At 44.3% G+C, this 27,933-nt stretch overlaps 1 protein-coding gene across 6 annotated transcripts in view; it reads left to right on the top strand.

Moving 5' to 3' along the window:
* The window catches only part of AP1S2 (adaptor related protein complex 1 subunit sigma 2), a 100,401-nt gene that overhangs the window by 60,845 nt on the left and 11,623 nt on the right, over positions 1-27,933 (top strand). The window lies entirely within an intron of this gene.

A 27,933-nucleotide genomic window follows, 5' to 3' on the forward strand; every position in this document is an offset into this window, starting at 1 on the left:
AGCAGGTTTCCATTATGGTTTTCTCTATTCTGTGCAGTCTTTTAACTGTTCCTTTACACAGTCAATTGAATAGGTTGTCAGATGAAAGAATTAGCCCCAGCACTTTAATGTGCTAGTGCTGATTATAGGGGACCGAAGTCTGAGACTCTCCGATCGGCAGAACGGAGCACTTTTATCCCCTATAGAATAATGCTGCAGTGCGCTCCATTCATTCCCTGTGGGTCTGATGAGAGCTGCACTTGATTTTTTCTGGCATAGAGAATGAATGGAGCGATGTTTGGGCGTCCGGCCTGCAGCGCCATCTTGTAACAGAGAGAAAAGTTCGCCGCTCTGTTTGCTGCTGGTACCAGCAATGGGACACCCTCCAATCACCTATCCTGCAGACAACCCGTTTAATTTTGCAGTGGGAAAAAATTGTGGCCATTACTACCGCAACGTGTGAACGTAGCCTTACGTTTCAATCTCGGATTTGGCTTACAAATACTAATGCAAAATACTGCCATGTAAAGGGGGCCTAAGTGTGTATCACATCCTTGGGATTTTTCTGCAGCATGTACATATATTTTTACAAAGACCATGGCAAGGTTTGGAATGAATTTCTGCAGGCATTTTTTGCAATAGAAATCTGCCTCATGTGAATGGACCTCTGCATTAGTGAGTTAAAGGGTTCATGGCAAATACTCCAAGAAAAAGTACAAGTCCTTCCTTTTATAATTTCCGTTCCTATTGAACGCATTATGGATGCAGCATTCTTGGTTTTGGTTCTTCTAGGAAACTGAGATGTGAACTAATTACAATTGATTTATTGTTCAGAATTTTGTGTAATAATTCTCCGTGCTGCTGCTGTATCCGTGTAAAGACTGATAAATCTCCAGATTTAATTACAGTCCTTACCTACAAGCATGTGGCCGTGTAAGAACTGTAAATGGAGCACAGCCGCTCATTCTTTTTTTGCTTGTGTTGGGTAACAGACCATGATATTACTTTTCCCTTTACAATGTGAAGCTTATGTACTCGTAATTTTAAACACCCAGGGGTCGTATATTTTACTGAAAAAGAAGTGTCACTGTATGACATTAACATTAACACAATGTGACAATATTTACCCAATGCAACATATTACTTTATGTAGATTATGTAAAGGAGGCATTTAAAGGAGCTGCTTCTCGGGAGAACACCTTTTTAGGATGTTGCCCATAAAACACCTTATGGCCTATTTCCACAGGTCAATAATCAGGATACTAGCGTTCCTCCAGTCATTCAGATGATTGCATCATTCATGCAGGCCATTAAATTGTTGTTATCAGCAGCACATCACTGTGTGTAAACTGGGAATGTGCTGCTGAAAACATGCAAATTGTACGGGGCAGAACAATCCCCCATGTAGTTTTGCCTGCCCATATGAATTGGCCAATAACAGGTGCCAATCAACTTGTAATTCGGCAGAAATTGGCCCATGTAAATGGGCTTTACACAAGATACTCTGCTGGACACAACTTTAGCTAAGGGAATGAGGTTATGTTACATATGAATATTGTTTGATTGTCTCAATGTGGCTAGTGCCTTTATAAAGTAGTTTTCTAAAATCACAAGAAATTAGACAAACTGTAGTAAACGGGGTAAAACAACAGAAGAGCCATTACGTATCTGAAGACTCCCGTCACTCCAGTGCTGCTGTTCTCATGCTCCCAGGCCATCTCTGTTCACTCTCCTCGAATGATCACAGGCCATCTACTCGCATGCCAGCCACAGCCAGTCACTGGTCTCCATGTCATTCTGTCCACCTCACTACAATATATAACTGGAGTATACCTCACTCTGTGAAGATGCGGTGCCTGGATGGGATACCACTCCATGAATCAAATAAGAAAAGAATCCGGCACTCTTGAAATTGCAAGAAAATGTGGTTTTAATGAGAATCGCAATCCAAAAAGACAAAATGACGTTTCGGTCAACAAGACCTTATTCAGACTTGAATCAGTATGATGAACAAAAAAATAGGGGAAGAAAAGAGACCAAATTACAAATTTGAGCATGTGACACAATAAAATTCATATACACACACGATAGTGGTCAAATTATAATAAAAATAGAAATATAGGAAAAAAATAGTATACATAACTTGTTATGAAAAATACAGCCATATTGTCATTCGAAAATAACCACAAGGTCTATTGAGATGCAAAAGTAACATATGAGAAGCCTTTCAGTATAGGATCGGGAGAATAATTCCTGACTAAATATCATATAAGAGTTGACAATAGGGTGATGGATCGTAAAACGTATACGCAAGAAGCGATGTCACAATTAAACTACAGGAAAGTATACTTACCACTTTCATGCAATCCGACTTTCATTATCAGAGCTAAAATTAAAAAAAAAAATTCTGGATCACTCCCTGGCGTCCAATATAATTGATCCCAATGTTCTACGGTCTTCCAAAGGTCCACAACAGATTGGCTGGACCCCCAGGCAAGACCCATTGTAGCATCCATGGACTCGATCTTTTCACCCCTATCCATTCTGTTGGAGAAGGTTCTCACCCCATTGACAAAAAGTTCTCCCTCATTCATTTTGCATATGGCTTTGTAATTTGGTCTTTCATTTTTTCTTCCCCTATTTTTTTGGTAATCATATTGATCTAAGTCTGAAGAAAGTCTTGCTGACCGAAACGTCATTTTGACTTCTTTTTGGATTGCGATTCTCATTAAAACCAACTTCAAGAGTGCCGGATTCTTTTCTTATCACCTTCACCGCAGAAACCAGTGATTAGCTGCAGTGGTCACATGAGCTCCGTAACCAAGTAAAGATCGACAATGTGAACGGGGTTTCGCATACCCCAAGCCTCCAGATGACTGATTGCTGCGTTTGCAACTGTAGAGACATGACCTGTGCCAAGTACATCCGTGCCTGTTGCACAGTATAGCGGACTCTCATTAATTTAAGAAATGTTTTGCATGAAGTGTGACTATGAAGTGACAAAAGATCTTTGGATACAATTTTTAATATGCATTTACAGCGGAAAACCAATGTAAATAGTTCCTAGGTCACCCAGATCATGATTCAATTAGAGCAGCGAGAATAACAGAGGACTTTTTTATGTTACATAATTCTTAGTAAAAAATCTAACAAAAGTAAAAAAAAAAAAAAAAACAGAATTAATACAAGGATATAATGAAGGTATACTCCTTCATAAAGAAATTAAGCCAAAGGCTATACACTCCCAAATAATAATAGCCAAGAGCAGAGAACTCTTTGTGTTTAGCTGCATCCCTTTATTTTTTTCTTTGCTGTCATCATATCCCATGCTTAGTTTTTGTTGGCATGTGTTAAATAAAACCGTTTCTTTGCCTGTGTTTCTTTGCCTTTTCCTCTGTGTGTAGTGAGATGATAAGAAAATGTTTGGCTCCGTTATTCACAATGTTCTGAATGCTGTTTTGATGTCAGTGCATTTTCACATCACGCATCCTTAGGTTATGTTCACTCGTTGTGTTTTTGATGCGTTTTTTTTCCCGCAGGTAAAACCTGCTCACTTGGCAGTAAAGAAGCTATTTAAAAAATGCAGTTTTTTGCTTTTTTTTGTATACATTTGTCTCTTGTGCGTGCTGATAAAGTTTAGTGCAGGAAAAAATAACCTAATTCAACTTCATCAGGTTTTGGCACCAAAAACCGCAGGTATCAGGTTTTTCTGCGTTTTTGCACCACTGCAATAGGTGAAAAATGCTGAAAGAAGTGACACTGTGCATTTTGCAAAAACGCAGCTCTTTGACAAAACAGTCAGGAAAAAAAAAACAAGGTGTGAGATTTCTAAAATCTCATAGACTTTGCTGGTACTGTAAAACGCAGGTGAAAATTTGCATAAAAAAGCGCAGCCAAAAAACGCTACATGTGAACATAGCCTCAGTTGGCAGAACATATTCCTCTGATGTAAGGCTGCCCCATAGTAGATGCTGGTGTCGGGCGCTGTCTGGGATGCCTCCCCCTGGGCTCACTGCTCCTGCTCAGAAGTGGCCAGTGCCTTTATCCTCCCAAAGCTGCCACTGTGGCATCCCCCATCCCAGGGGGCTACCTCTGCCTGCATCTGGTTATTTATGCCCAGACTCGTATAAGAACTGCTGGATGCTCACAGGTTCTCCAGGAAGCTTATGCGCCTGACGTAACGGAAAGTCACATCATTGGAGCTTTGCTGGGCAGAAATAAGCAGCTCGACTTCTAGTAATCCTAAGGCTCCATCCAGGAACTCTAGCTGCTTTGGAGGTACAGTGACCAGGAAGAAATCGGCCCAGCATTTGGCATTATCGGCTGGGGAAGGGGCCATTTATATGCCTGCCTGGTGAGGAGTCCTGGGCCGGTACAACTGGCAGATCAGTTTACTGTCCTCCTTTCCTACCACCACTACATGAGGTTCCCCATGTTGGGCAGACAGAAGCCAAAAGGACCCTCTTTCGGTCTCCATCTGCTATAGAAGCCTATGCCCACCTTTCGTGTGTAAATAAAGTACTTTTCCCACATACACGCTAAACGAGATATGAACACAATCTCTTTGCTCATTTCCTAGTTACTATCAGTATTGTCCCTAAACTTACAATATTAAAGTGATCATCAAAAAATGACCTAATGGTTAAATCAGCTTTTTAGTGTTAAATTTGTTGTCAAATAACAAAAAAGGGCAATATTTTTTTTGTTAAACATATCACAATCTGTATTAAAAAGGAAAATAGAACTCTTCCTGTTACGTCTTTAACCTTCGTCAGGCTGCATAATTTTACAAAAATTTCTCGACCCCTTATCTCGGAAGGGGGTGGTGATATTTTATTGAAATTTGGCCAATCTATTCTGGACCAAAACTGCAGAGATGTCACGAAATTTAAGCCCTCTACGTTTTTTTGAAAATTAAAAGTTATTGCAATTTTAAAACGGAATAGTTACAATTGTACCTACTCAGGTGGACGAAGGTTAAATAACCCATGTGCATTGGCTACAATGGTCGTATCCTGACCCTAGTTTTGTATTGAAGTGGTTAATGAGCCTGTGCGGTGGCCTATTGTGATTGGTGGATGCTGTGTTATCAGCGGTATATAGAGGTGCCCGTCATTGTAATCCTGCCTCTGATGATAAGGAACCTGCTGAAAACTCTTCATTAAAGAACACAAAGTGTGAGTCTAAAAACTTTAGTGGCCAGTGTGAAAATTGCAAGATTAAAAAAAATTTTCATAGAGATCTTGATTTGAAGAAAAAAAAGTGCTATTTTATGAATTCATGTAATGCAAAAATCTGATTTAAACAATAGGTATTTTTTTCAATGCATTTCAACTCTAGGGAGAAGTTGATCCTAATGGGATCAGCAATTTTGTAATTTTACATTGTATTTCAATTCTACAGCTTTTTAAAGAACTAGCAGACCAAAAAAAAATCTAATTTAAGTAAGTTAATTATGACTGCCAACTCATCATTATGAGACTTTGCATTTCTGTAGGAAAATGTTAGGGGACATCAGCAATGGAGCTGCTGTTGAGGTTAATCAGAGCATAGCAGTAGAGGTCACTTGTCACTGGCAGCCATAGCTGTCACATCTATAAAGTCAACGTAATATTTGTATGGCAGGGTCATAGAGAAGGAATCGCTGTTTCTTCATTTCCCTCCAGTCATCTCATGTATTTAATTTGTTTTAAATCACTGATTCTAGTAAATGAGCCCTCCACCTTCAGACGACATTAGTATGTTCTCCTCGAAGTTTGCCTAGGTACTTACAGATCTGAAATAATAGTGATGTGTGACGTATTAAGTTAATTTGGAGAATAAAATAGTTGATTTTTTTTTCTTTTGTGTTAGGCTTTCTATATCTTAATTAAAAGGTATCCCTGCCTTTGATGCAGACTCACACTCTGAGCCCGCATCTTTCCCTGCACTTGATGACTGATCTGATCAGTCATCAAGTGCCTGTAATTAGACGCGGGTGGATCCGAGATCCACCAATGGCTGTTAACCAGTTAAATGCTACTGTCAATCACTGACAGTGGCATTTAACACGCGCGGATAGGAAGCGCGTAGTTGATCCTGCCCATCGGTGCGCCCGTCACGTGATCGCGGGGTGCCGATGGGTTGTCATGACAGTTTGGAGTCTGCTGAAGACCCCCATGCCTGTTTTCACGATCCTCCTATGAACGCCTCCAATGGTATTAATTTCAATACTCTCTGGAGGCGGAGTCTCAGGGAGATCAGTGTCCGGCCCATAGTCCTTAACAGCTCATTTACATCTAAGAAAAATGATGGTTTCTCTGGAATAATACATCGGATCACAGATATGCAGGTACCATGTTATTCAGCCTCCTATGACCTACATGTCCATATAGATGTCTGGGGAGGGTTGACCCTACTGACAGATACCCTTTAAATAAACTACTGCTTAAGGCTAATTGTATGAGAATAAAACTGACTTTATAGCTCCCAAATCTAGATCCGAAAAAGCTTGCTAAAGGGGTGAAATACAGGTTAATGCTTCTCAGCTTCACAAAGCCTCCAAAACCCACCTTTCAGCCAATTTCACTTACATTTATAGCTGAGGCAAAGAAAAATAAAAGGCTTTTTCTTAGCGTAGTTGGCCGGATAAACATTTTTCAAAGGATCAAAGATTTTACCCTGTATGAAGTTCATCTAAGCCTTTTGTCTACTAATGCATTGTTCTATATTTAGGTTAGTAATGCGAATTCTTGGCGTTTGACACGGGAACATAGTTACACAAAGAACATGCACAGTTAGCTCTAAAATGCATATGCCCATTTAAGAAGAAAGGATATTACTTTTGGATCATTATGCTTTAGATTTCCTGGATGGTGGTCATTGCAGATTGCAGACATGTAGGGTTACAAAATGTGTTATGGTTAAAAAAAATAAGTAATATATAGATGTCCAAATAGCTGTACATTTTAATACCTTATAAATAGTGATGAGCGAGCATGCTCGCTACTGCTCGGTGCTCGCCCGAGCATTTCACTGCTCAAGATGCTCGGTGCTCGCCGAGTATTTCCGGGTTGCTCGGGCGGGAACTGGAGTCCCCTCCCCGCATGTTTGGCGCTCTTTAGAGAGCCAATGAACATGCAGGGATTGCCTGCCATGCACTGTAATGCCGTAGCCATGTTAGTTGTGGGCAATACAGTGATTGGCTGGCCGCACAGCGTCATCAGGTCTATATTAGACCCAGTCGGACCTTGGGACGGAACACGTCCTCCCGACGCCATGCATTGCGGGCCCTAGGTCAATCAGGGTTGCCCCCACGGTCTACAGCTCCTGCACCTCAGCCTCCTCCTCCTCTTCAGCCTCCATCTCTGAAATGACCACATAAGTCACAAGCTGGAAACACTACAGCACTGCCTCGGCCAAGCGTCATCAGGCTGTGCTGAAGCTAATATGCTTAGCTGAAAAAACGCTGAATGCTGAAGAGTTGTGGACAGCTCTGAAAGAGTAGGCAGATCTGTGGCTCACACCGCTGAACCTACAGCCAGGCATGGTCGTGTGTGACAATGGCTGGAACCTGGTGGCAGCTGCGAGGCGAGCTCACACACGTACCATGCCTGGCCCATGTGCTTAACTTCGTGGTTCAGCGGTTTCTCAAATCCTACCCGGAGCTGCCGGATCTACTTGTTAACGTACTCCGCCTGTGTGCCCATTTTAGAAAGTCAGCTACAGCTTCCGCCGCCCTTGCCGTGCTTCAGCAGCGTTTGCAGCTTCCGGCTCACAGACTGGTGTGTGATGTCCCCACGTGTTGGATCTCTACACTGCAGATGTTGGGAAGGATTTGTGAGCAGAAGAGGGCAGTTGTTGAGTACCAGCATCAACAAGGCCGTCTGTATTCAGTTCAGACTCCACACATAAGACCTCAGGAGTGGACATGGATGTCAGACATATACAGTACAGACCAAAAGTTTGGACACACCTTGTCATTTAAAGATTTTTCTGTATTTTCATAACTATGAAAATTGTACATTCACACTGAAGGCATCAAAACTATGAATTAACACATGTGGAATTATATACTTAACAAAAAAGTGTGAAACAACTGAAAATATGTTTTATATTCTAGATTCTTCAAAGTAGCCACCTTTTGCTTTGATGACTGCTTTGCACACTCTTGGCATTCTTGCTGGGATTTGGACCCAGGATCCCAGCGCTGCAAGGCTTCAGTGCTAACCACTGATCCAATGTGCTGCCATTCACCCTCTAATATCTAACAGGCTGGAGAAACTTGCACCTACTGCCACTCTATCTTCAGCTCCTTTGTGAGAAAATGTATTTGGGCAGCCACTCAGTCTACCAAATAAAATTCCTGAGAAGCAAATTGGGGATGGCTTCACTACTGGTACTGGGGGCAGTGCTAATACCATGGCGTCGTACCATAGTTTGCTGGAAATATTCCAGGCTGGTAGGAGGCAAGCAAATTCCCACAGAAAAGTACCAGCAGTAATGTTCAGTCCACATTTCAAGTGCAAGCAGCTTTAGAGGACTTCCTGGGAGAAATTACACGCAGGGTATATAGGGTTTCCCTCTATGCCAGTCCTTTCACCGTGCTAAATACAACTCTCAGCAAAAAAAGTTGTGGTCTGGCTCCATACCGTCCCTGGCCACATTCACCTGTCCACGTGTTTGTGGTTAGGCGGTCCTTTCCAGTAAGTGCACTGGGGAGGGCACGGGTAATGTTGTGGGACCCGTGCTTGTGGAAGACGGAGGCGATACCGGGAAATATGGTGGCGGCTGGGGACCGAGTATGGACACCCGGCCGCCGTCGGCATGAGGTTGTGAAAAGCTTCTGCCTCCACTAGCTTAAAAGGCCATATTTCAAGTTCAAAGAGATGCCCAGAAATCTGTCAGTTTAGTGTTGCGGCCTGTGGGTGGGTGGGTGGCTGGCTGCATACTTGCACTTGCATTCCAAGTTTTAGAAAACTAAGCAGATGGTGGCCTCTATCATCATCATGGCCTTACCTCGGCACTATGAACTCTCCTGAAGGAGAAGCCAGGGCCCGCCGGAGGAGTCTCCGGTTCTTTGGTGGGCCCGTCCAACCCTGCCGAAAAGCAGCCCTGGCTAAGAAAAGTGTGGGGGAAGGTTCCCGGACACTCTATGGCTGCTTTTTTAATGTGGATCGGCCATGCTTATGCATGTTATTTCTGAAAAAAAATTACAGATCAGGCCATTGTTCAACTCTGTATTCAAGACATTAAATGTGCAAAGAAAGATGTGTGTGTGTCAAAGCACCACCAACAAGTGCGAGTTGATGTTGGAAGGACTGCCATTGCTTCTGCAACAAGCTGCATTACAGGACTTCCTGTGAGAAATGACATGCAGGGTAGATACGGTTTCCCTCTATGCCAGTCCTTTCACCGAGCTAAATACAACTCTCAGCAAAAAAAGTTGTGGACTGGCTCCGTACCGTCCCTGGCCACAGTCACCTGTCCACGTGTTTGTGGTTAGGCGGTCCTTCCCAGTAAGTGCGCTGGGGAGGGCAAGTGTAATGTTGTGGGACCCGTGCTTGTGGAAGGCGGAGGCGATACCGAGAAATATAATGGCGGCTGGGGACCGAGTATGGACACCCGGCCACCGCCGGCATGAGGTTATGAAAAGTTTCCGCCTCCACGAGCCTAGAAGGCCACATTTCAAGTGCAAGCAGCTGTCAAAAATTTGGCAGTATAGTATTGCAGCCTGTGGGTGGATGGGTGGCTGCCTGCATACTTGCGCTTGCATTCCAAGGAATGGGGTAGGGACAACTGAACGCTGCAGTGGGTCAAGGACGTGGATGGTGATTGTTGCAAGTCTGCAACGACAGGTGCATGTCGGGAGGCATCTTCGCATGCGCCAAGGATCACTTATGATGGGCACACTTTTAGGCAGTGACCTGGGAGTCAGAGATGCTTCCAGAGGTCTTCCCCATGCTGTTCCCATGTCTTTTCAGCACTGTATGCATGTGTCTGATGATGTGTCACACACCACATGGCCAGATAATGTTGTAAAATGTTAAAATTACATTTACTGGCGAATCCATTTGTCTTGGTTGAAAGCAATGCAAAAGTGCAAAAACGCATCAAAAACGCTACGTGTGAACATAGCCCAAGTTGTGGAGGAGTATTTTTGTTTTTGGTTATTTATTTTGCCTTATATACAAGTCATTACCCTGGAAAGGATGTTCCTTAACATATTTCCCAGGAAAATCCATTTTGGTTTTGTTTTTGTATGTTTTATTTTGAGTCCATAAAAGTGGCGTAATACCTCTGACCACGTTGCTAACAGCAGTGACCTGGGAGTCAGAGATGCTTCCAGGGGTCTTCCCCATGCTGTTCCCATGTCATTTGAGCACTGTTCCCATCAATTTGGGCAATTTTTAGGCCCTCTGCCAACCCCCAGGGGGAGCCCCCTGAAAAATGCTCGAGTTTCCCATAGACTTACATTGGGCTCGTTGCTCGGGTCGAGCACCTGAGTATTCCAATTTGCTCGACCCGAGCAACGAGTACCCGAGCATTTTAGTGCTCGCTCATCACTGCTTATAAACTAAAAGGCTGCAGTTTTTCCTTCTAACAGCCCCATTTTTCTACTTGTACTATGGGTCATCCACAGTGATAAATATTAGGTTGCCTAGACCCATCTTTCGTCGGATGTAGAAAGAGGCTCCCATGATCCTTGTTATTGCTCAACAGAAGAACCACATTGAGGAGTTTGTACTGAGCGGTTATTGAGTATATACCTTGCTGCTTTATACAGCTATTAATTTACAGAAACTGCGACATGACTTGGCTTTTTCGATAACTACCATAGAGTTGAATGGAGTAACAGTCCTGCAGTGGTACTAGGGCATCCTCCTCACCACAGTCGTAGTAGTAATAATATTGGGTATTCTAGGGGTACAACATCACCCACCCATGCTAAGCAGAGTTACATCCTAGTGGTTATGTCCATATCCATGAACCGGTAAGAATTAGGTCAACAGACCTAAGGGTTCTTCCAGATAGAGAACTATTGTGTTGAATTGTGGGAGGACACGGAAAAGAGAATCTTAGTGGATAGATTTTATCTGTATCTACAATGTACAGTACGTGGGTTTTCCGAATTAGAATATTTTGCTTACGAACTTTCAAAAAATATCTTCAGAACATGACAATGGCTCAACTTGTTTTTTTATGATGTGTGGAGGCCCTGAAGCAAATGTGGTCATTTTCCACAGTTATGATTTAAGTGAAAAGAGTTTTGTTCATGAGAAGTAGACATAGATTTTGGAATAATGTAGTACCGTACATCGAAATCTCTTTCTGGTGTCTTTGAATAAAAAAAAAATGGTGTTATGTCTTCTCATGATGCCACACTAACCACTAACTGAAGCCATTGGATAGGCCTATTTGGCTTTACCTGCTCAAATGATGGCTCTATGCCCGGATAACCTTTTTGTGACCTTGCTAGTTGATAGTAAAGGACCGTGGTCATCACACAGGAACATTTACCGCCATAAATGGATTTTACGACTTTAATAGGGTCATTATGGAGCCAAATCATAATTTTGTTGATGAACTTCCTGAAATATGAGGTCAGCTTCCTGATAACATTGGAAATATAGCAATGGAAGTGGGCTGGATGTGAGAACAAACTGGTTGGTTTTCTGCCTCCGAGTGGTGAAAGAGCTACTAACCACCAGCTTTACCAACCAAGGGGTAGCATGAAGGTATCATATTAATTTGTGCTAAATCTATTTAAGAAGCACACCCCTAAATGTATATACTCCTAATGGTATTAAGAGGTTGTTTAATGCTGTTTTCTCCCACTTCAAAAGTGATCTATGGACCCAAATTGTTTTAATAAAAAAAAAAATCCTATATTAATTTCCTGGACATGTGCGGCTCCTCCTTACTCTCTTAGAGCCCCCTCACTGATCTTGGAGCATTAATATCTGGAGGTGACGTCATGTCATTGTTGCATCGGAAGAAGGCGGCTCAGACAGAATGTGAAGGCTGCAGCTGGTCAGCGGCCCTATGGATGTTAACGCCCGGACATCAGCCGGGGACACATTAATGAATGGGAGGTGCATATAATCCGGGAGGTGCATATAGAATATTTTTTATTTTAAATTATCCCAGCCTAAGCTTATTGAGAATAGCTTTTGAAATGGGAGAAAATCCCTTTAAAGTTATAAAATTGGATTTTTCTTTTATTTGGTTTAAGATCACGTTGTTTAACTCTTTTGTGAAATGTTATGACGACAAAATTTACAATTGACTGCTTAAAATGATTTCCTATTTTAATATAATCTTTTCTCCCTTTCATTGCTGTATGCCTTTCCTTGTTTTAGGATGCTAAAGTAAGTCTTCTTTTTAATGTTAATTTGAAAATTCTAAATAAATTTTAATTTTTTACGTCTTTTAATTATCTTATCGTTTCATCACATATTATTACTTTCTGCAGTAGCTATTTACTTGGGATAATAAGTTATGACAGAGAAACCTTGTGTTTATTGTATTGTTGTATTGTCTTACGCATGGAGGTCCACGAAAAACAGGACCTTGTTTAACTCGTTTTGTTTGTAGGAGTTAATACTTTAGGGGGTCATTCGTCAAAGGTGTCTTACAGTAAAACCGTCTTTTTTGCTGTAAGCTACAAATCGGGGTTCCGCTGTCATTTTAACATCATTGTAAGAAATGTATGAAGCCCATCGCATCCTTCCATGACATTCTGGTGGAAGCTCAGCCATAGAAACAAAGGACTTCCAGTGCAAGCATAATCAGTATACATAGGGGACACATACCTCTTATAGGGGCAGCTGCGAGATCTTCTCTGTTGACTCGGAGCACCTGAATCACCGGCAGTAGCGGTCGGTTATCGCTCTGAGATGGCGCCGGGTAGAGCAAGCAGGTGTTTAGCAACTACCTGCCTGTTTGGTTTTTAGGCCCATGGTAAAAAATAGAGTCATGGTTACGCTCTTTAAACATTTAATTCAGGTTTTCCATTCAGTCCCATTGCCACCCGTGGTATAAAATCCAGCACTGACTTTACAAACATTTCTGAAAGAATGGATCATTCTAAAAACTCACTAAAATACGAAGTAATTAGTATTTAGGAACCACTGCAACTCCCAAACCACAAAGTTGCAGACCATATAAAGTTAGAGTGAGGTCGCTGAGTGCTGACGCTTAGAGCGCATAAAAGTCGTCAACATTCTACTGACTCCATAACTGCAGAACTCCAAGCCTCCTTTGTTATTAATATTGGCATCTGAAGCTTTTTGGCAGGGGTTTCCATGGTCGAGCATCTGCATGCAAGCCTTAACTCTTCAAGCACAGCACCGAGCATCGGATAGAGTAGTGTAAAACTGCCGCCACAGGACTCTGGAGCAGCGGAAACATGTTCTGTGGAGTCAAATTAGTTTTAGTCAGTTATCTCTCACTTCTTTATCTTGCAGTCTGATGGACGAGTCTGGGTTTGGCAGAGCCAGGAAACTTTTATCTGCATTATGCCAGATGTAACATTTGGGGCAAGAGGGATAATGCAGTGAGGTTGTTTTTCAGAGGTTGGCCTAGGCTCCCTATTTATTGTAAAGAGAAATTGTAATGGTTCAGCAAACCAAGACATTTTAAATGGTTGTATGCTTCTAAATTTGTCAGAAGAGTTGCCCCAGTGCAAATAAACATAAGGCATGCATGGGTGGGTGAGTTTGTTGTTGAAAAATTTGACTAACCATACAGAGCTCTGACCTCAACCCAATTGAACACCTTTGGGATGAAATAGAACTGATATTGTGAGCCAGGTGTAATGGCTCTGTTGTCTGATATCCCGGGACTAGGGGCTCCTACCTTATTACTAGAGTTAGAGACCCCTGCTATCCCTGCTGCACAGACTTCTTCTAATGGTGACGATGCCGGGGCCATGTACCTTGCTAAACTCCTAAATCAGCCCTAAACTGTCCCCTCCCCCACCCAGAGAAATGGGGAGTAGTTGTATATAAGAATACACCAACCAGACTAACAAGGGAAGATGTACAGGGATAAATGAAAATGCCAATCATACTATTGGTGGTACTCAAATATGCACTCACAAACAACAGAGTGAAAGACTGGGAGGTAAAGGGAAGGAAAAAAACAAAATAGGAGAGGATGAGGATCTGCCCACAGAGAAAACATCTATCAACAATCTTTTGAACACCACTCCCAACACCTCCAGAACAAACACCTCTAACTCCACACCAGGCAGTATAAAACTAACGCTGTCAATCCTGATTGCCAGATAGGAATATATATAGGAGAGGGGAGTGGCTAACACTGAACAGCTGAGACCATCAAAGCTGGAAAGCTCCAGAAGTTCTTATCTGAACAGTTTAACCCCGGCACTGTTAACAGAAACCTCCACTGTTTAATATGATGGTGAAGTGCTTCTAATCAATGCAGTAGTACGAGAAATCAGACACTGCAGTCTTATGGCCTCTGTCTGTTGCGGTAAACCCATGACACCAGGCCTTCCAATCCAATATCACTATCTGACCTCACAATTGTTCCTCTGGATGACAAAGCAAAAATTCCCATTGACACCTCCAAAATCTTGTAGAAAGCTTTCCCAGAACAGTCAAAGCTGTTCTAAATGCAAAATGGGGATCAACTCCATATTTAGACTGGGATGTCATAAAAGCTCCTGTAGGTGTCCCAATAATTTTGTCCATATAGTGTATGTCATACTTCATGCCAAAAGGTTAACCATACTCCCTTTTCTAGTCCTTTATACGTTTTGATGTAGGTATATTAGATGGTATAATCATTAACAAATTTGCCATAGAAGTTACGAATTGGAAATGTCACAAATTGTGCCGAAATTCGGACAAATACAAAGGTTAAATGGGTGTCAGTTGAATTAAAAGGTTTGTACTGTCAAAATGAAACTTATACCAGTTGCATTGTATAATATAACAAACGAAGCTAGGCTCACCTACCTGCACAAGGAAGGCGGCTCCATGGTCTGCGTTTACGCTCCAAGGTAGTCGTGACCATTCAATGCGGCAGCTGGACCGTTGGGACATGTGATTGGTTGCCTTCATCAGGTGACATTAGCTCTGCATCATCTTTGACGTCGGTGTTGATTCGCTGCTGAAGACACCTGACAACGACAGCTAATCACAGCTCCCGGTGGGCCTGCTATCATCAGTGTAAAACACAGACCAACAAATAATCTGTCATTGGATCCCGGAAGGTGAATGTAGCTTTGATTGTTGTTTTGTAATATACCAAGCCACTGGTAAAATTTTAATTTTGTCTAGTCAACTCCTCTAAAGGGGTAGGAAAAACAGAAGCATAGTGACATAGCATGAGAAAAAGACAAAGGTCCATCAAGTTCAACTTTTCTTGATCAATTATACATTTTTTTTATCCTTCGATCATTTATAACCTTCAGTGCCATTTGTTGTAGATAAGGATGAATGCCTACACAACATGTAACGAGTATGCTTAAAAATTAATATCACTTTTAAAAAATAAGTGCTGACACCCCAGCCGATATCAAGGCAGAAGCACAGCAAGACAGGTATAGTTGACGACTGGCTTAAGGTTAAAGGGGTTGTTCCCTTTCAATTAAATCTCTCCCCTTGCTGCAGTTTTCTATCAAATAAAACAATCTGGTCTGTACTCACCATCCCCAGGTCCATCGCAAGTCTCTACTGCTTTTCCCGATGCCTGGCATTGACTGCAACACTGACATCATGTTGACAGTGCAGCAGCCAATCAGCTCAGAGTCCCTGAATGGGGGGCTCAGTCTACACAAGTACACCCCGCAAGAGCTGCTGAACGCACTGATCAGCTGCCACACTGTCAAGGTGATGTCATCTCCGCATTCAGTGCCAGACATTGGGAACAGCGGCAGGGTTGGTGGACCCGGGGAAGGCGAGTACATCATAGTTTGTTTTTTTATGGCAAGCTTCCGCTAGGGGAAAAATCTAATTGAAAGGGAACAACCCCTTTAAGCCTTTGAGCTTATCCGCAGTTAACCCTGTCTATACAAGAACAGCATTCAACTGCGTGCTTCTACAGCTTCTTTTTAAAAAACAAACAGTGGGGTCTTTGCACTCTTCCACCCGCCAATCACTGACATGTCAAAAAATTCTTGAAAGTGCAGTAAGATGAAGTGGTCTCCCACCCCTTGACACAGCGTCAGTCTTGTCTATTGGCTGTATCTGGTATTCCAGTCCAGCCCCAATCACAAATAATTGCAATCATTACATAATTGCTTGGAAAGTGAAGTATTTGCGTGATGTTTCTCTTTGCCTGTTACACTGCATCTGCAGGTTTGCATAAAACCAAGCTACGAACAGTTTCCAAGAACTATAATTATGGCCTCTTCCTGATTTAAAATGGAGCCGTGATTGCACCAAATCTGAGGTTAGCACATGGGGTTTTTGTGGTTCTATATTACTGCAGCTCTCTGCCACAACACCATGTGTGAATGTGCCCAAATAAATTTCACCCTGAGTCCTTATAGTGCAACGGTCATTTCAGGAGTACTTGCAGCAGAATGCCTGTGTCTGCCTCTAGCTCCTCCTTCCTGCGCCTCCCCCTCCATAAAACTATACAAGCAGCAACTGCCATCTCCCATCTCAGTATGGGTAAAGTCTATATTCACTGAAGACAGATTTTACCTCTGATCTCAGAGTGAAAGATATGTCCAGGAGAAGAAAGAAGCCAATTTTTCCAACAAGATATATTACAAAGTTTCTTATTTTCATATATTTTTAAATTAAAATGATGAATGCTCTTTAAATTCAGTATTTTGTAATTATTTTTTTACCCCAATAGTCATTTTTTAGCAAGCATCTGCCCATTCTTACTTACGAAATATTATTTTATTATGTTTTTTTATCTCAAATACAAATATCTGGCTACTACATGCTATGTGTTTGTTATTATACCAAAAGTATGTGAACACCTAAGTTGCATTTTCAACATTTAATATCACAATAGTGTTTTAATATGGATTTTGTACTCTTTGCTCTTTTAGTTGAGAAAGTCTTGATACTTGGGACAAGACTTGATACTGGGGACATGGCTTTGACCCAGTGATAGGATTGTGATGGATTTCTGGCACTGATGTAGAGGGATTAGTGTTCACATTTTTCACAGAAGTGTTGAATGGGAGTAATGTCGGAGAATAGGAGCTGATGTGCAGGACTAGGCTGCGGCCGATGTGCTTACATCCAGCCACCCCTGGAGCTGGTAACAGCTGATTGATTGGGGTGACAAAAGTTGGTCCCCCTCCGATTTGAAACTGAAGATCTGTCCTGAGGATAGGTCATCAGTAGTAAATGCCTGGACAACGCGTTTAATCTAAGTCTATTTGGTATGGGGATTTTATGGCTGTATGCATGAGTTCATTTCATGTCTCTTGGCCATTGTAGTGGTAGAATTCACAAAACCCTACTAATAAGAAAGGTGTCCATATATTGTTGATCATGTAGAGTGTATTTTGCGCTCATTAATTCTCTCACAGTGATGTTGTGACCTAATGTTATATCAATCAATCCTGTGCGGTCTTTTGTTACATTGGTTACCCGCTTTAGGGTTTGGAAAACTTCAAACGTTTAAAAGGAGTGACCGGTCCATAGCAGAAGCCGCCCACGCTCTATACTTGAAAGTATAGGGTAAAGATACCGGCAGCGGAGCCGCTGCAAAACCGCCAGTGAAGATTCTCAGGAAAAAGACCACCTTGGAAAACTGCCAGCGTCTTAAAGACCCTTATCTCCCAGATGCAGTTTTTAAACAAATAAAGAAAATGTGGTCATTACTCATCCTCCCCCAGTCCAGCGCTGAATCTCCGCTGCTGCCCCCGATGTCTATTATTGCCTGCACTGCTGACGTCACATCTCCAACACTGCTCCCAATAAATGAGCTCAGCAGCATTGAGCAGCTCACCCCGTCAACTTGGTCAGCGCTCCATTATTAGTTGCAGCACTGTTGACGTTACATCAGTAGTGCAGACAATAACAGACATCAGGAGCAATGACAGAGACTCAACGTTGGACCCGTGGAGGTTGAGTGAAGCCCATGGGTGTTTTTTTTATTTTAAACAACTGCATCAGTTGTTTTTTTTTTCAAAACAGAAAACCCCCTTTAAGATCAGTTGTCCGGAAGAAGTGAGATTTAGCATTATGTGGTATAAGATGTTAAACCCTTTAAGAAATGATTTCTGCATGCGGTTTTGAGCAGCTTCTTGAAGATCATAAAAATCCTCTTGCCGCTTTTTTCAAAAATGTCATAATTCAGTTGTTCAAACAAAGCTTGTGTGAAATAAAGGCTCTCTATGTTCGCGAGCACATGACACCGATCCTGGGTTAATAGAGACTTCATAATCCACCAAAGAAGTTCACAGACGCTTTCATTCCTCTGTTAGGATTAGAAAGATAAAGGCCTGTCTCGCCCTAAACTCACTCACCCCCAGAAGCCGGATTTAAGGAGTCTGTCAAGTTAACACTTTGATTTCAGCTGCACCTAAGTTCTGTACAAATGTCAGTGCTATGAGAACATGGGTTATGTCTACTGAATCAGATATTTTGGTTTTTCTCAAGGCACATTCTCTAGATATCACGAGGCCCTACACAATACCCTAACGTTAAATATTCCCGTCTCTTTCACATTCTGGCACTACATCAGGGGGCTGCGAGAAAGCAAATGTGGCTTCAGAGCATAATCATTCTGGAACAGTGGACGCCTTGTGAGAAATTATATTTAGAGCATTTGTCGAGCAGTTATTAAAGGGTTATTCCCACCTTGAGGTCAAATTCAAACATCCATGAAACACTGCATGTGTACGGTCTCCGACCAGAACTCAGCTGCCTCATATATGCCTACGAGACTGTCAAGTTCGGGTCAGAAGACCCTCGGTTAGTCTGTACTCGGACCATGCTTTATGGTAGTCAGTATGAGGCCATAGATTGGTGGAGGTGTGACAGCTGGGACCCCCACCAATCCCAAGAATAGCGATGTTCACCTGAATGGAGCGGTAGTCGGACATGTGCATTCAAGGCCGTACTGGGACAAAAAAGCAGCCCTGGCACACAAACCCCACCAGCCCACACCACCAACCCACATACTATAACACTCCCCACCCCCCGATCAGTGAATTTTCCTATACTTTCTCGTGTCCCTCACCACTCTCTTAAATAAGTTATTTCAAGAGCCACATGTGATTGGTGCAGGAGTGTGCATGATCCTCCACAGCTCCACTTACATGGTGCCCTTCAGTGCTCCAGTTCTCAAGATCGTGGGGGTACCAGCTGTCAAATCACCAGTGATTGGATAACATCCAAACTTGTGACAACCAATTTAAACAGGTTTTCCAACATTTTTTATATTAGAAAATAAACCAATAGTTACGCTCCCGAACAGAGGCGTATATAGAAATCATAAGTTCGAATTGGGCTCTCCCACTACCCCACCCCCAAAAGGAAAAAAAAATTGGTGGGGTCGCAGAAGAGCATCTCTCACAATTTTGGAAAATTACTTTCAAAGGCTGCAAAGTATGATGTCAACAAAAGTGCCCCACAAACACTGTAAGATACCCCACAGTGAATTCCTCCACTGTACCCTCCAAACACACACAGTATGATGTCCCTACAGTACCCCACCCCTCAACTCCCCCGGAAAAGAATGATGACACCAACACAGTAATATCTCCCAAAAGTGACCCTCAGACAGCTCTCCATTCAGTATATTGGACCTATATAAAGTATAATAAATGGCCGCACACCTCTCAACACTCGATAATGGCCCCCACACAGTATGATGGACCCCACAAAAACCTTCACACTGTAATTGCTTTCACACAGCATAAAGGCTCTCACATAGCCTTCCATATAGTATAATGCACCCCATAGTCTTTCATATAGTATACTGCACTCCCCATAGGGCTCCATATAGTATAATGCACTCCCCATAGTCCTCCATATAGTATACTGCACTCTCCATAGTCCGCCATATAGTTTAATGCATTCCCCATAGCCCTTCATATAGCATAAATAATTTCCAATAGTCCTCCATATAGTATAATTCACTTCCCATAGTCCTCCATATTGTATAATTCACTCCCCATAGTCCTCCAATACAGTATAATGCATTCCTCATACTCCTCCATGCAGTATAATGCACTCCCTGTAGTCCTCCATGCAGTATAATGCACTCCCCATAGCCCTCCATATTGTATAATGCACTCCCCATAGTCCTCCATGCAGTATAATGCACTCCCCATAGCCCTCCATATTGTATAATGCACTCCCCATAGTCCTCCATGCAGTATTCTGGCCACCACAATGTTCTCACTGATTTTAAAAAAAAAAATTAAGAAAGAAACAAATAGTAATAATACAATACTCCCCTCTTCTCCTCGTTACCATGTAGTGACGTCATCGCGCCCAATGCGCTGAGACATCAGATGCTGAGGAAGAATGATAGGTGAGGGAGCGTCAGCTGACGCTCCCTCTTTTATCATTGCTATCAACTGTATCGGCATCCAGGATGCTAATACAGTTGAACTTGCAATATTGATGTGGGGACCGGATCTGGCACTGGGCCCACTCAGCTCATAGGCGCCACCCATAGCGGCCGCGTGGCCTGCCGCCATTGGCTGTACCCCACTGCTTCTAAAGTCCAATGCTGCCTCTGTGACAACAGGATAACAGAAGTGGTACTGTGCAGTGTAATATATACAGAATGAGCTCATACCCATATGTGTGAGAAAAAAAACATTACGATATATGGACCAAATATTAGGACACGTGTCATGCGATTTTCATGCGAAAACAATGCGATTTTTCACACCTAGCATCCGATTTACATCTGATTGTCATGCGTATGCGATCTGATTTTAACATGGGCTTTTACATAGAGCAATTCTCTATGCCATTTACATATAGTTTTCCAAGGAAATATTCTTCATCACATCTATCTATACACACTTACTGTGTAGATAGATAAATGTAAATATGTGATTGAGATATATAATCAGTGCTTTGCATGTGTAGCTTACTGTACATGTATTTTAGCACAAAATAAATTATTTTCTGAAAAAAAATGGCGTGGAGTCTCCCTAAATTTTAATAACCAGCAGAGGGAAAGCAGAAAGTTGTGGGCTGATGTTTGTAGCCTGGGAAGGGGGTAATACTCATGGAGGTCCCTAGGCTATTAATATTAGCTCTCAGCTGTATACTTAGCCTTTACTGGTTATTAAAATGGGGGACCCAAAAAAAAAATTGCCGTGGGGTCCCCCCATTTTAACAACCAGCAAAGGCTAGGCAGACAGCGGTTGGGGGGCTGATATTAATAGCCTAGGAAGGGGCAATGGATATTGGCCCCCTCCCAGACTACAAACATCAGCTCTCAGCCGTCCCAGAAATGGCGCATCCATAAGAGGAGCCAATTCTAGCACTTAGCCTCGCTCTTCCCACTTGCCCTGGTGCTGTGGCAAGTGGGGCAATAGGGTTGGGGTTGATGTCAGCTTTGTATTGGCAGCAGACATCAAGCCCAGGTTAGTAATGGAGAGACGTCTATAAGATGCCCCCATTACTAACACCATAGTCAAATAGTGAAATAAAACACAAACACCCAGAATAAAGTAATTTATTTGAAATAAACACAGACTCCTTTAATAAATTTAAATTTAACTAAAAGCCATATACTTACCATAACGCCCATTCCATTGAAGCCCATGTCACCTGAAATAAAAATAAAATAATAAGGCAACCTTATCCGCACCTGTCCCCGACGTGAAGAAAATAATCCATTTGTCCCGCAACGGGTCTAGGTCTGATACATCTAGATGGCAGGCTGCATTGTTGCAAAATGCGACTATAGATCCTGAAAAGAGACAAGGAGCTGCGCATGCTTCTCACGCTCGCGGTGCCGGCAGAAACTTCACCGGAGTTCATATTCAGTGAACTCTGTTCACCTCAATGACGTCAGCGAGCGCGCGGTGGGAAAGTTCTCACTGCGCATGCTAATGACACTTAGCTCAAACTCTGTCAGAGTTTGGGCCGAGTGTAACCTTACTGTGCTGCAATTCGCTCGCATGTGAGGATCATATCACAGGTGCGGAGAAGACAGAGAACTTAATTTCTCCATCTTCTCCATTGTCTCCGGCGCGTACATTGGACTGCACTCGGATGGCATCAGAGTGCAGTCCGAAGTTTCACTTGCACCCATAGACTTGTATGGGTGCGTGTGATCCGATTCTTAGATGCACTCGCAGCATGCTGCAATTGTTTTCTCATGCCGAGTCGACATGAAAAAATAATCACAGATCTGCACTGCCCCATAGTATAACACTGGGCCGAGTGCTGTCCAATAAAACATCAGATAGCACTTGGCCGTGTTATATGGCAGTGTGAGCGAACCCTTATGGGGCTGACTGTGGCGTATAGGGGGCGGACTGCGGCGTATAGGGGGCTGACTGCGGCTTATATGGCATGTAGGGGACTGACGGCGGCATATAGGGGGCTGATGACGGCATATACGGCATATAGGGGGCTGACGGCAGCGTATACGGCATATAGGGGGCTGACTACGGTTTATACATCATATCCCTGGATGTATGTACCATAGTCAGCCCCCTATATGATGTATACACTGTAGTCACAGCCCCAATATATGTATATGATGTATGTGACTGCTGCAAACCCTAAGGGTTCCATATAACTAGGACTCACCCAGATCCTGGGGATGGGGGAAGATGATAGGCTTCAGCAGTTGCAGAGCTGGGCGCGCAGAAGAGCAGATCCAATGGGGACCCATGCCGGAGGAAGAGATATCTTTCACAGTTGGGTGCGCAGAGGAGCAGATCTCATGGGGACGCACCCTGGAGACACACACTGGAGTCGCAAGCCGGGGATGCACGCCGCCTACGGGCGCGAACTCCGCCCACAGAAGCATATTCTGATGCAGGTACAGGCCAGCGTCACACTTTCACACTTGGCATCATCCCTGTGCTCAGCAAGTGAACGAGTGGGTGTGCACTGTGGTAAGATGACTCACTCGGCCGCTTCCGGAAGTAGACTCAGGAACTAGGGTTTTCTCTGCAGGCTTTATTAAACAGCATACAGCTCTGCACTCTAGCAAAATAAACACGGCCTTACTGGCAAAACGACAAAACAAAAGAATAGATGATAGCAGAGTCCATATGAGTATGGCATTCGGCCACACAGGTTGAAGTCCCAGCCTTCAGCTCTGTCCTGAGCTGAAGCTCTCCCAGTCTGGAGACCTTGGCTCTCCAAACCACAACAGAGAAAAAAAAAAACAGAAGTGAACATTTAAATGTTTCTCAGCCACACCCTGAGGTGAAAGTATGAGGAATGACTTCCCTCCCATCTCTATGTCATTCCCATAAAACCACACCCTTTAAAAGAATTAACCCCCAGCATATAACATGCTGGCAGAAGGTTTATTGGTCTCAGTTCACACAGGCAAGCAACCTTCGTGACACATAGATCCCCTCATATATCATACTAGTGACTCTCTCACATCTCCCCCCCCCCCCCCCCCTCTGCCCAATGCCGGGGGTTAGGGCACCTTCCAATACCAAACAGGGAATTCTAGACAGGGCATCAGCGTTTCCATGTAACTTCCCGGACCTATGCTCTACGTGAAAGTTGAAGTCCTGAAGAGCTAGGAACCATCTAGTTACCCTGCCATTTTTACCCCTCTTTTCCCTCAACCATCTCAACAGGGCATGTTCTGACACCAACTTAAACTTGGGGCCTAGTAGGTAGTATCTTAGTGTATCTACGGCCCACTTTATGGCTGAACACTCCTTTTCTACTATTGCGTAGTTTTTCTCGCAGGAGGAAAGCTTCCGGCTCAGATAGAGAATGGGATGTTCTTCCCCATTTATCTCTTGAGAGAGTATGGCTTCTAGACCAACCTCTGAAGCGTCTGTCTGGACCACAAACACTTTCTTAAAGTCTAGTGCGACCAAGACTGGCTGTTTACACAGTGCTGACTTCAACAGTCTTAACGCGGTCTCTGTTTTCTCCGTCCACTTCACCATAGTTGACCTGGTGCCTTTTAGGAGATCCGCCAATGTTCTTCCCCATTTATCTCTTGAGAGAGTATGGCTCCTAGACCAACCTTTGAAGCGTCTGTCTGGACCACAAACACTTTCTTAAAGTCTAGTGCAACCAAGACCGGCTGTTTACACAGTGCTGACTTCAACAGTCTTAACGCGGTCTCTGTTTTCTCCGTCCGCTTCACCATGGTTGACCTGGTGCCTTTTAGGAGATCCGCCAGTGGCGCGGCCATCATGGCAAAATTTGGGATAAACCGCCAGTAATATCCCACCATTCCCAGGAATGCTCTCACTTGCTTCTTGGAGAGCGGTTGCGGCCAGGTCTGGATTGCCTCCACTTTACTAACTTGCGGCTTTATTTTGCCTCTCCAGACGACATAGCCCAAGTACTTGGCCTCCTCTTTTCTAGTGGTGCATTTTTTCGGATTTATTGTAAATCCCGCCTTCTTTAGAGCATCCAGAATGGCCTGTAGTTTAGGTAGATGACTAGCCCAGTCTGGGCTAAAGACTACAATGTCGTCAAGGTAGGCTGCTGCATACTTCTTATGTGGTGCTAGGATCTGATCCATAGCCCTCTGGAAAGTGGCTAGGGCCCCCTGTAGCCCGAACGGCATCCGAGTATATTGAACGCACCCATCAGGTGTCGAGAAAGCCGTCTTCTCCTTGGCCGTCTGGGACATGGGGATCTGCCGAGCCCTTCATCAGGTCAATAGTGGTGATGTACCTTGCCAGTCTAAGCCTCTCAATGAGTTTGTCGACACGAGGCATCGGGTACGTGTCACACTTGGACACCTCATTCAGCCGGTGGTAGTCATTACAAAACCTCCACTCTCCTTTGGCACGAGGACGATTGGGCTCGATCACCCACTTTTTGACTCCTCTATCACCCCAAGGTCTAGCATCCTCTTCACCTCGTTAGAGATCACCTCCCGGCGGGCTTCTGGAAACCGGTATGGCTTCAGATTCACTCTTACGTGTGCTTCTGTCAGCATGTCATGCTCTACCACCTAAGTATGCCCCAGCAACTCTGAAAAAAACTTCTGATTTCGCTGTAGTAGTTCTCGACACTGTTGCTTCTGGGTTGGCGATAGTCTCTGCTATAGTGACCTCTTCCACCTTGCCTTCGGGAGTTTCCCCAGGTTCCCAGTCCTGCCACGGCTTGAGCAAGTTCACATGGTATACTTGGTGCGGCTTTCTTCAGCCAGCCTGGTGGACTCGGTAGTTCACTTCACTGAGTTTCTCCACCACTTCATATGGGCCTTGCCACTTGGCCAGGAACTTGCTTTCGACAGTGGGAATGAGAACCAGAACGCGATCCTCAGGCTGGAACTGTCTCAGCCTTGCATACCGGTTATACACCCTCGCCTGGGTTTCCTGTGCCAAGAGGAGATGTTCCTTCACGATGGGTATCACTATCGCTATTCTCTCCTGCTTCTGTGCAACATATTCTATGATGCTCCGGTGGGGTGTGACCTCGGCCTCCCAAGTTTCCTTGGCGATGTCTAGGAAACCCCTTGGATGCCGGCCATATAGAAGCTCGAACGGAGAGAAGCCAGTGGAGGCTTGGGGAACTTCTCTGACGGAGAAAAGTAGAAACGGAAGCAGGTAGTCCCAGTCTCAACCATAGTTCTCGACGACCTTTTTGAGCATCGCTTTCAGGGTCGTATTAAAGCGCTCCACCAGGCCATCGGTCGGTAAACGGAGGTTCGCAGCTGGGTAATCTGAAGCACTTTACACAGCTCCTTCATCACCTTGCTCATGAATGAGGTTCCTTGGTCCATCAGGATTTCTTTCGGCAGGCCAGTCCTGGCAAAGATGTGGACAAGTTCCAATGGCTATGCTACGACTGGATGAGTTCCTTAAGGGTACCGCTTCGGGGTGCTGGTTCACATCGTCCATGACGAGCAAGATGTATTGATGGCCCCGGGCCGATTTAACTAATGGACCCACGAGGTCCATGGCAATCCTCTCAAAGGGAACTTCTATCACAGGTAGTGGAACTAAGGGACTACAGAAGAGGGAGGTGGATGCGGTTATCTGGCAGGTTTGGTAGGACCTACAAAAGTTTAAGATCTCCCGGCAACATCCTGGCCAATAAAACTTTTCTCCTGAGTTTTTTCAACCCCTAGGTGTCCCACCAGAATGTGTGAGTGGGCCATGTCTAATACCCTCCGATAGTATGGCCCTGGAACTAACAGCTGTTCCACTACCTCTTCACCTTTCAGTTTGGTTACCCGGTATAACAGCTCCCCCTGAACTGCAAAGTGTGGGTGCCTGGTGTCCTCCCTTGGCTCTTGGCAACACCATTACAAACAGTAACATTGTCCCACGCCCCTTTCAATTTCAAGTCCCGAACTTGAGCTGCCCCAAAGTTCTCTCCGGGCACCTCTAACTCAGAGAGGTCGGCCTCCTCAGTCACGTCCTCACCGACAAGGACACACAGTGGAAACCCATCCACTTCCGATGTCGATTGGGATATTTCTCTAGGGTCCTGGCTTTTGTTCTCGTGACTTAGTCTGGATCCCTTCCCCCACAAATCCGAGAACAAGGGAAAATCGCGCCCCAATATGACGGGATGTATCTGGTCCTTGACCACCCCGACCTTGTGGGATTGGGCACCACAGTCTGTTCCGACTGTCACTCTGGCGACCGGGTAGTTTTTGATGTCCCCATGTATGCAGCGGACGCCCACAGATCTGGTGGGAATCAGCTGGTGGGGAAGGATGGCACTGATCAAGGTCACCAGACTCCCAGAGTCCAACAGCCCCAGGACCATAACTCCATTAACGGACACAGCACACACCTGCGGCCCCTTGCCGGTTTGACAGTCCACACTTCAGGCTGGGTAAGCTTAGTATGAACATTGTCTGCATAGGCTGCAGTCCATTGGCTCAGCAGACATATGACACTGGGCGACTTCCTGTCCCGGATTGCGACATCGCCAACAGATCACATCCTTTACAACAGTCCTTGCAGCCCCTTCAGTGGAAGTGGAATGCCCCCCAGGTGTGGCTCTGAACCCCTTCCTTGGTGTACCAACCCCCTTTTCGGCACTCCAATAAGGGGAGGTGGCTATGTTGGGTTTCCCCAGGGATTTTTCGACCACTCGGTAGCTCTCTACCAGACCTACGAGGTCGTCTCCGTTCTGAGGGTCGCCCTGGGCAACCCAGGTCTGCACCGGTCTGGGTAGGGAATGGATGAACCTTTCCATCACCACATGCTCAACCGTCTGGGCAGGAGAGGAAGACTCTGGCTGCAGCCATTTCTGTAGAAGATGTAACAAGTCAAACATCTGTAAGCGTGGAGGTCTGTCACCAGCATACGTGTGTACGTCCAGTGGTGGACCCTTTGTGCTCTGACAGACATAGTCACTCCTGAGAGTGCCAATATTTTGTTTTTTAATTTGGCGTATTCCTTTGCGTCCTGTAAAGTCAGATCGTAATAAGCCTTCTGTGGCTCCCCAGTCAAATATGGCACCAGAACCTGCGCCCACTGCTCCAGCAGCAATTTCTCCCATTCCGCCACCCTCTCAAAAAGAGTCAGGAACGTCTCAACATCATCCCCCGGGGTTATCTTCTGTAACGCTCTCCTTACCGTCTTCCTAATGTATGCATCATCACCTGGAATTGTTGGAGCTGTCGCCTTGCCACGGATCGCCTCTGCAAGTAACTCGATATGCTGTTGCTGTTGGCGATGCTGATCCTATTGCTGCTGTTTCTGGAGCTGAACCTGTTGTATCAGCAGCTTAGTGGTCTCTTGTTGCTGCTGTAGCTGTTCACGCTGCTGCTGCATGCTCTTCTGCATGCTCTGCTGGCTCTGCACCAGGTGCTTAATTAGCTCTTCCATGCTGTAGCTCCCGGTGTTGCTGTAATTGTTGCAGGTGC

The sequence above is a fragment of the Phyllobates terribilis genome, unplaced genomic scaffold (assembly GCF_046119375.1).
Source record: "Phyllobates terribilis strain yellow unplaced genomic scaffold, ASM4611937v1 Scaffold_2__4_contigs__length_985480577, whole genome shotgun sequence".
NCBI classification, from domain to species: Eukaryota; Metazoa; Chordata; class Amphibia; order Anura; family Dendrobatidae; genus Phyllobates; species Phyllobates terribilis.